This window comes from Spermophilus citellus, assembly GCF_964194105.1.
Source record: "Spermophilus citellus genome assembly, chromosome: 1".
Classification (NCBI taxonomy): Eukaryota; Metazoa; Chordata; class Mammalia; order Rodentia; family Sciuridae; genus Spermophilus; species Spermophilus citellus.
The window spans coordinates 115,221,899-115,229,630 of record NC_138182.1 but is presented as its reverse complement, the minus strand read 5'-3'; positions in this window follow the sequence as shown (position 1 = coordinate 115,229,630).

The following is a 7,732-nucleotide window of genomic DNA, read 5'->3' as shown; positions in this document are numbered from 1 at the left end:
CCAAGCTCCACTGCCGACTTTCTCACATGTGCCAGTCATCCAAGGACCCTGTCAGGGTGCAGATTCTGATTCTGTCTGATGAGTCAGCATTCTCCTTTGTGACAGGCGCCCGGGGGATGCCTGCAGGTCCTGCAATCGAAAGGCACCTGGCCAGGTGTGCTGCCAGGTGGTCCTTGAGCAGTAGCAGCAGCAGCACTGAGACCACGCCTCAGGTCGGCTGGGTCAGAAACCCTGCTGGGCAGTGCTCCAGCTGCCTGCTAGAGTGCAGGACCTCAGGCAGCCCTCTTTCTCACACATGACTCCTCAGTCCCCAAGGCTCCTCTAAGCAAGACCACAGCCGCAGGACAGGCCTGCTGCAGCACGGAAGGCCTGGGAGTCATGCAGCATCTCACACTAGCTGGAACCCAGATGGGGAAGGATGGTACTCAGCTCCACTACCACCGACTGAACAGCCAGCCTCCCACCTGCCTCGTCTGCTCCCTGGCATGGCCACCTCCATCCTGCAGGACGCTTTGCCAACCATGAGGCCTCAATCCTCTGCATTTCTGCTTGGTCTCTGCCTGGGCTCCTGTCCACTGGCAATTGAAGGCTCACCTATCCCGAAAGACAGAATCACCTCCATCTGCCCTGACAGCACTACCATGTCACTCTGGGTCTCAGTGCCAGATGTCCAGTGAGATATGCTTCTTGCTTACTAAATTACTATATGCTTGGTGTGAGAAAATCTAGAAACTATAAGAGAAAAGAAAACCTCCAGAATCCTACTACCCCAAAATAACCCCACAGACCACTACTTCCTAGGCCATTTTTTGTTGTCAAGACATAATATTCGTATCATTTTATGGGTAGAGTATGATAATTCAATATGTGTTGTTGAGACATAATATTTGTATCATTTTATGAGTTTGAGTATAAAAATTCAATCTTTGCAATCACTATAGTGATTTAATCAGGGTTATTGGCATATCCATCTCCTCACACGTTCCTCACCTGCCTGTTAGACCTTCCAGCAACCACCCCATCTCCAAGTATATCCACAGCCCTCTGAGAGCGCCTGAGTACTCTGATGAGCACCTCCACAGTCCTCTGAGCACCTGAGTACTCTGATAAGCACCTCAATAGCCCTCTGAGCATCCAAGTACTCCACAGCCCTCTCTGAGCACCTGAATACTCTGATTGCACCTCTGCAGCCTGCTGTGAGCTCCTGAGTACTCTAATTGTACCTCTGCAGCCCTCTTTCAGCACCTGAGTACTCTGATAAGCACCTCCTCAGCCCTATCTGAGCCCCTGAATACTCTGATGAGCCCTCCACAGCCCTCTGTGAGCCACTGAGTACTCTGATGAGCACCTCCACAACCCTCTCTGAGCTTCTGAGTACTCTGATGAGCACCTCTGCAGCCTGCTGTGAGTGCCTGAGTACTTTGATTGCCCCTCTACAGCCCTCTCTGAGCACCTGAGTTCCCTGGTGAGCCCCTCTGCCACCTGCTGTGATCACCTGAGTACTCTGACTGCACCTCTGCAGCCAGCTGTGATCACCTGAATATCCTGAGGAGCACCTCTGCAGCCTGCTATGAGCACCTGAGCACTCTGATTGCCCCCTCTGCAGCCTGCTGTGAGTGCTTGAGTACTCTGATTGCACCTCTGCAACTCTGTCTGAGCACCTGAGTACTCTGATGAGCACCTCTGTGGGCACCTGCACAGACCCAGTTGTTCAAATATTTCCAAAGTGGAGCTCATCTTTGCACAGTCTTTTCATACCATCATAGATGTTTTCAAAGACCACTTTCCTCCTGGATTTATTGAGACATACTTGATATACAAAAGAAGAATATAATTAACATGTGCAATTCATTGAGCTGTATTAAACATCCATTTCTGTTACCACAATCAAGATAATACACATAGCCATCACCTCTATAATTTCCTTGTGTGTCTGTGCTCTTCTGCTTTTATTATTGAGCACCTCCACAGAATATGTAACATGAGATCTGCCCTCTTAACAGACTGTTAAGTGAACAATGCCCTATTATTAATCATGAGCACTATGTATAACAACCCACCTGTGGGATGGGAGCCAACTTTGCAAACCATATATCTGATAAGAGGCCAATTCCAAAATATGTAAAGATTCATTCAACTCAGTAGCTAACCACATAAACAAGCAAATAAACCCCAAGTTTAAAAATTGGCGAAGGACTTGAGTAGACATTTCTCCAAGAAGTGGCAGGACTGTCCAGCAGGTGTGTGCCAGAAACTCCTGTCACCAGTCACTGGGGAAACACAAATGGGTGGCATTGTGTTAAGTGAACAAGCCAGGCACCCGAGGATTGGTACTGCACGGTCTCACCCATGTGGAATCTGAAGTTGATCTCATGGATGAGACTGCAGTAGTGGTCTGCAGGGGCTGGGAAGGCCAAGGGCAGGGCAGAGAGGGTACAGGGTGGCTGAAACACTAGAAGGAGAAACAAGCTTGGAAGTCTGCTTTTTTCACAAAGAGAGCATGGATAATGACACGTTTTATATATTTCAAAGTAGCTAGAAGAGAGGATTTTGAATTTTCTTACCATAGAGAAACGATAAATGTTGAAAGTGATAGAAATTGACCCAATTTGATTATACATGTATTGAAATATCGCACTGTGTCCTGTAAACATATATAGTTATTATGTGTCAATTAAAAATAAAATAAAGCATATAAAGAGAAAAAGTCATAATGCTGCATTTTTTAGGATGATTATTATAAAATACATCCTAATGTCATCACTGATAGATGTAAAGCATCCCAATGTACAATCATTTGGCAAAAAAACAAGTATTCGTTTTTGCAGTATTTTCAGTTTTTCTATTATAATAATGCTGAAATTAATGTTCTTATCAATAAATCTTGACATGATATCATTGACAATGTTTAAGATTTTTAATATTAGTTGGCAAATTTGTCTCCATGAAAAACTAGATATTTGTACTATTAAATCTGCATCAGCAGCTGTGGGGCAGAGGGGGCGCTCTGACCCAGCCACTTGGGCAGGCAGGGCCAGCCGGAGTGACTTCCTCTGGACCTCCCTCCTTGTGTTGGCATTTGCAGGTAACAGAATCAAAATTCCCTACCCAAACCCAAACCTGATGCAATTATTTCATTTTCAAGGCATGTTTAATAAAATGAGAATCAGTCATTAGAAAAGCCAGCATCCCAAGAAATTAGATGTTTATTTTCAAATACCTAAATGTTGCTTGACGAAATTTAAATTCTACTACATTTATAATATGAAAGAAAGAAATTGGCTCGGGTTTGAGGAATAAGAATGAAGATTGGTTTTCATCTCATGCTGTTATGCTCGAATTCGGGACCCCCAAAAGACCACCAGAGACCAAGATTGATGTAAGTAGCAAAAAGGCGTTTATTGCAAGCTAGCTCATCCTCCGCACGCACACAGCAACTGGTGACGCTGAGAAGCCCCGAGCCCAGGGTTTGCAGCAGTTTTATACACTCTTTGGGGAAGGCAGGGACTTCACATACATCATAGCATCTCTTAGCAAATCATCACACACCACGGGAAAATCATAAAACAACTCTTAACATTGATTAGCACATTCACTGGCGGGAACAGGTTGGGTAGGGGTGATTGGTTAGTACAAGAGGGGGATTCGTTTGAACTGATTGGTTTAAGCCACGAGGGGTGTACACGCTAAACTACATGGTTTCCCAACACGTTATCAACCACCATAAACTACTGGGAGGGTCATCTGGCATCCCAGGTATTTTCCCTGTCTCATGATTGGAGGTTGCTAGGGGGTTGCTATGGGTCCCCACCTAGCCTGACTGAGTCAGGGACACCTGGTGCAGCAGGTCTCTCCTGTTATTTGTAGACAAACAACTCAGCGGGGTGGGTATATGCTCTGTGGGTCTTTCCAAGGACAAGGGTCAGGCCCCCTTCCTTGGACAGGCTTTGCTCTGAGGTAGAGGCTGGTTTCTCAATGCTAAAGCGTATTCTAATGCACCTGGCAGACACTCGCCTGGACCTGTGGGCACCGTGCATTTGCTGTGCACAAGGAAGGTCCTCTTGTGACAGGTGGCCTACTGAACTGGGACTGGAGGTGCTGCCTCGCCTGCTTCCCGCAGCAGCTGCTCACCGCCAGGAACCAAGAGGTGCAAAGGCCAGAGCTGGTAGTGCTGGGCACAGGGAGGTCGGACTCCCCCACTGGCATCAGGACTGGCGAGTGAGGCAGGCTGGTTTAACTCACTGCACAAGACCCGCGACTTCCTCCTTACCTTCCTGCGGACTCTGGGCCTTCCCTAGTACCTACCCATCATGAGCAATTCCCACGAACCCCACCTCCACCCACTCTCCCTCAGCAGTCTGTTGAGTGCAGGGATGTGTCCCAGCATTGGTTGATAAGCTCAACATGTTCTTCAATGCCCCGAGGGTTTTGATTTTAATTCTACGACACCAGGAACTGGAACTTCAAAAGATTCTGATGTTTACAGCCAAGTAAGATTGGAGGTTAATCTGCAGAAATTGACGGTGTTTACTTAGTCATTTATTTTGGATTTGGTGCCTATTACTTAAGAGGGGGTTGTAGTAAATATCTGAATTGCATTAAATTACATTGGAATCTTAGTTTTTCAAACATGTAATCCTTAATGGAGGGAAAATATCAATATAATCCACTGTCATACAACCAAGATGCATTCACTTCTCATTAGCAATCACAGAAGTGCAGAGGGGACTTGGCTCTGCAAGTCAGGAGGCAGGATCCCTTCGCCTCTGGCCTTCAGAAAAGCAGACAAATCTAATGTGGAACTTACATATCATAGCCACTCTGTCTCATCCCACAGAGAAGCGGCATCTTCTTTAAGGCAAAGTATGCAAATCTCCCATTTCCTTCTTTGAGCTTTATTTTATTTTTGACTGACATGCAATAATGAAATCCTTGATCTCATAGAAGCTACGACTAGAATAAGGTCACCAGAGGCGGGGTGTCCAGGAAGAGGGTGGGGAGGGTTGGTCAGTGAGTCCAGCATTTGTCAGGAGGAATAAGTTCTGGCTTCCTCTTGCACAATAGGGTGACCACAGTTAACAAGAGTGTAATATCTATTTGAAAAAAGCTAGATAGAGGATCTTAAATGCCCTCACCCAAAACAAGGTGAATGTTTAAAATGACAGATGTGCTAATCGCCCTGATTTGGTCATTACATGATGAATGCAGGAATCCCTTTGTTCCTAATGCTGCATTCTGGAACCCCAAAGTCCTGTGGTCCACGTATTCCCCAAGGTCACCAGTGGCTCTGCACCTCACACCACCCCTGAGCAGGCACTGGGGCAGTGATCCACCTGGTAGAGTGGGTCACAGCCTTGGTTCTTGGCCCACGGGTCTCAGAGCCTATTCCATAAGTCACAGGAAAGGAGAGTGACCCGGCAGGGAGCTCAGGCCACCCTACCATGGCCAGCAGGAGAATGACCAAAGCGGAGCTCAGCCTGATGGAGACAGCCTCCTGCCCTGGCCAAGAATCAGGACCCAGAAGGTCTGACAGGACACTGTGCCGTGGTTCTACAGATGTGATCTGCTTCCCCCTTGTGTGGAAAGGCTCCAAGGTGTGGATCCAGCACTGACCATAGGACAGACTCCCATGCCTCCCTGAGTAAGGCCAGCACTCCTACCTATTGCAGTGACTTCCTCAGGACCTCCCCCACATCCGCTTCCCTCCCTCATTTCCCAGAGCACTGGAGAGCTCTGGTGGGATTCCTTCCTCAGGGAGGCTCTGCAGGTGGGGGGAGGCTCTGCGGGTGGGCGGAGGCTCCGCCAGAGGCCAGTCTGCATTTGTGCAAAGTCGAGGGGCAGGCAATAGGCTCACGCATGTACTTGCCCGCGTCTGAGCATGTGCACAGATGCCCATGACTTTACATTGTCATTCACTGACTGCAGAAGTTGGGTACAGGGACATTCCCTGGAGGTTGCTGGGGTCTAACCAGGGGCAGTGCCAGGCCTGGGCTCCACCGCTGAGCCACATCCCAGCCCTAAGCGGAGGTAGGTCTAGTCAGAACTGGCTGCAGAGAGCTCCTCTTTGTGGAGATGCTGGCCCCCGGGAGAGGTCCTGGAGAATGACAGTGGCGGGGGATGAGCATAGGGTCGTCACCTCCTCTCTCATCACCTCGCCATTGGTATTTGAGCCCATTAGCTAGATAACGTCAGTGGGGAGGTGAGGCAGGAAAAAGGAATGCACAGCTGTGTGTGGGCCTTGTTCTACCCCTTGGTGGCCATGAGACCTGAGGTCACTTGCCCACCCACAGCTTCAGTGGCCTCATCTGTCATGTGGGGGACTGAGTCGGAGTAGCTTGAATAACTCCAGTAAGAATGAAGGAGCACCCAAACTATGATCATCACTACTATGCAATGACTCATGGGGGTTTGCCAGCAGTAGGCCGCGTCAACCACACAGTCAGCACAGTGACTATGTGCTCTAAGTAACAGACTAGCTCTAGAATCATTCATTCATTGTCGTAATGTAAATGATAAAAATTTGATTAAATTTTTAATCAATGATTAAAATAATATTGGTTGGATGCCATCAGCACACCAGGCATCAAGTCCTATGGTAGAATAGTGGGAAATGGACAATCTTCTAGGACAGTCACAGATACTATCCTCATAGAACTGAGGAGTCACAATCACATATTGCAAATTCTTTCATGAACAGATATGAAAATTGATGACGAGTAGGTTCAAGTGGCCTGGCCAGCTGCCAGAACAGCCTTGGAACAGGGCAGTGTGTAAACCCGACTGATTCTTAGGCTGAACCCTTAGCAGTTGGACCAGCCACGGAGGGTTCCACTACACAAAGCCAAGAGCAGACCGACCCTCATGAAACGTGGGTCCACTTCTGGAAGAATCTAAAATGTCACTCAAGGCGATAGTCCTTATACGCCACACAAAAGATCACAACAGTCAGATGGAGACATCAAATGAAATCACAGACCAATGTGACTTACAAATAGAGACACACACACACACAAAACAAACAAACAAACAAACAAAATCAGCAAAAATGTTAACAAGCCAAATCCAGAGCAAGACAGATGCAGTAAGAACTAGAAAAGGATTCTATACTATGAGAGGAGGGGTTTATCTCCCAAATGCAGCAGTGGCCGACATGTGAAAGGTCAATGAATAAAGCAAGTGGCATAATTCAAAAAGGGAACTTCTTCAGTGTGTGAAGACCACGCGTGAAAACCACAGCCGAGGTCACACTGGACTGAGAGACCCAGCTCCCCGAAAGGGCAGGAATGAGGCACACAGGCCAGCATCCACCCCTTCCACCAGTCACTGCTTGGGAAGTCCTGGTCATGCTAGGAGGACCCAAGAAAACAGAAGCTTCCACCGTGGAGAGGGAAAAGAAGACCACCCACATCCACAGGTAACACAGCCTCATAGGTAAAAAATAATCCAAAGTTATAAAAAGGACATAGGGAACAAGTTATAATAGATAAGTGAATTTAACAAAATCCCAAAGGCTATTTTTTTGTGTGTTCTAATTAGTTATACAGGACAGTAGGATGCACTTTGAGCCGTCATGCATAAATGGAGTACAACTTTTCTTCTTCTGGTTGTAACTGATGTCGAATCACACCAGTGGTGAAGTCAAATATGTACATCGGGTAATAATACCTGCTTGATTCTACTATCCTTCCTACCTGCTTTCCTTCTCTCCTCCCTTCACTCCCTCTACCTAATC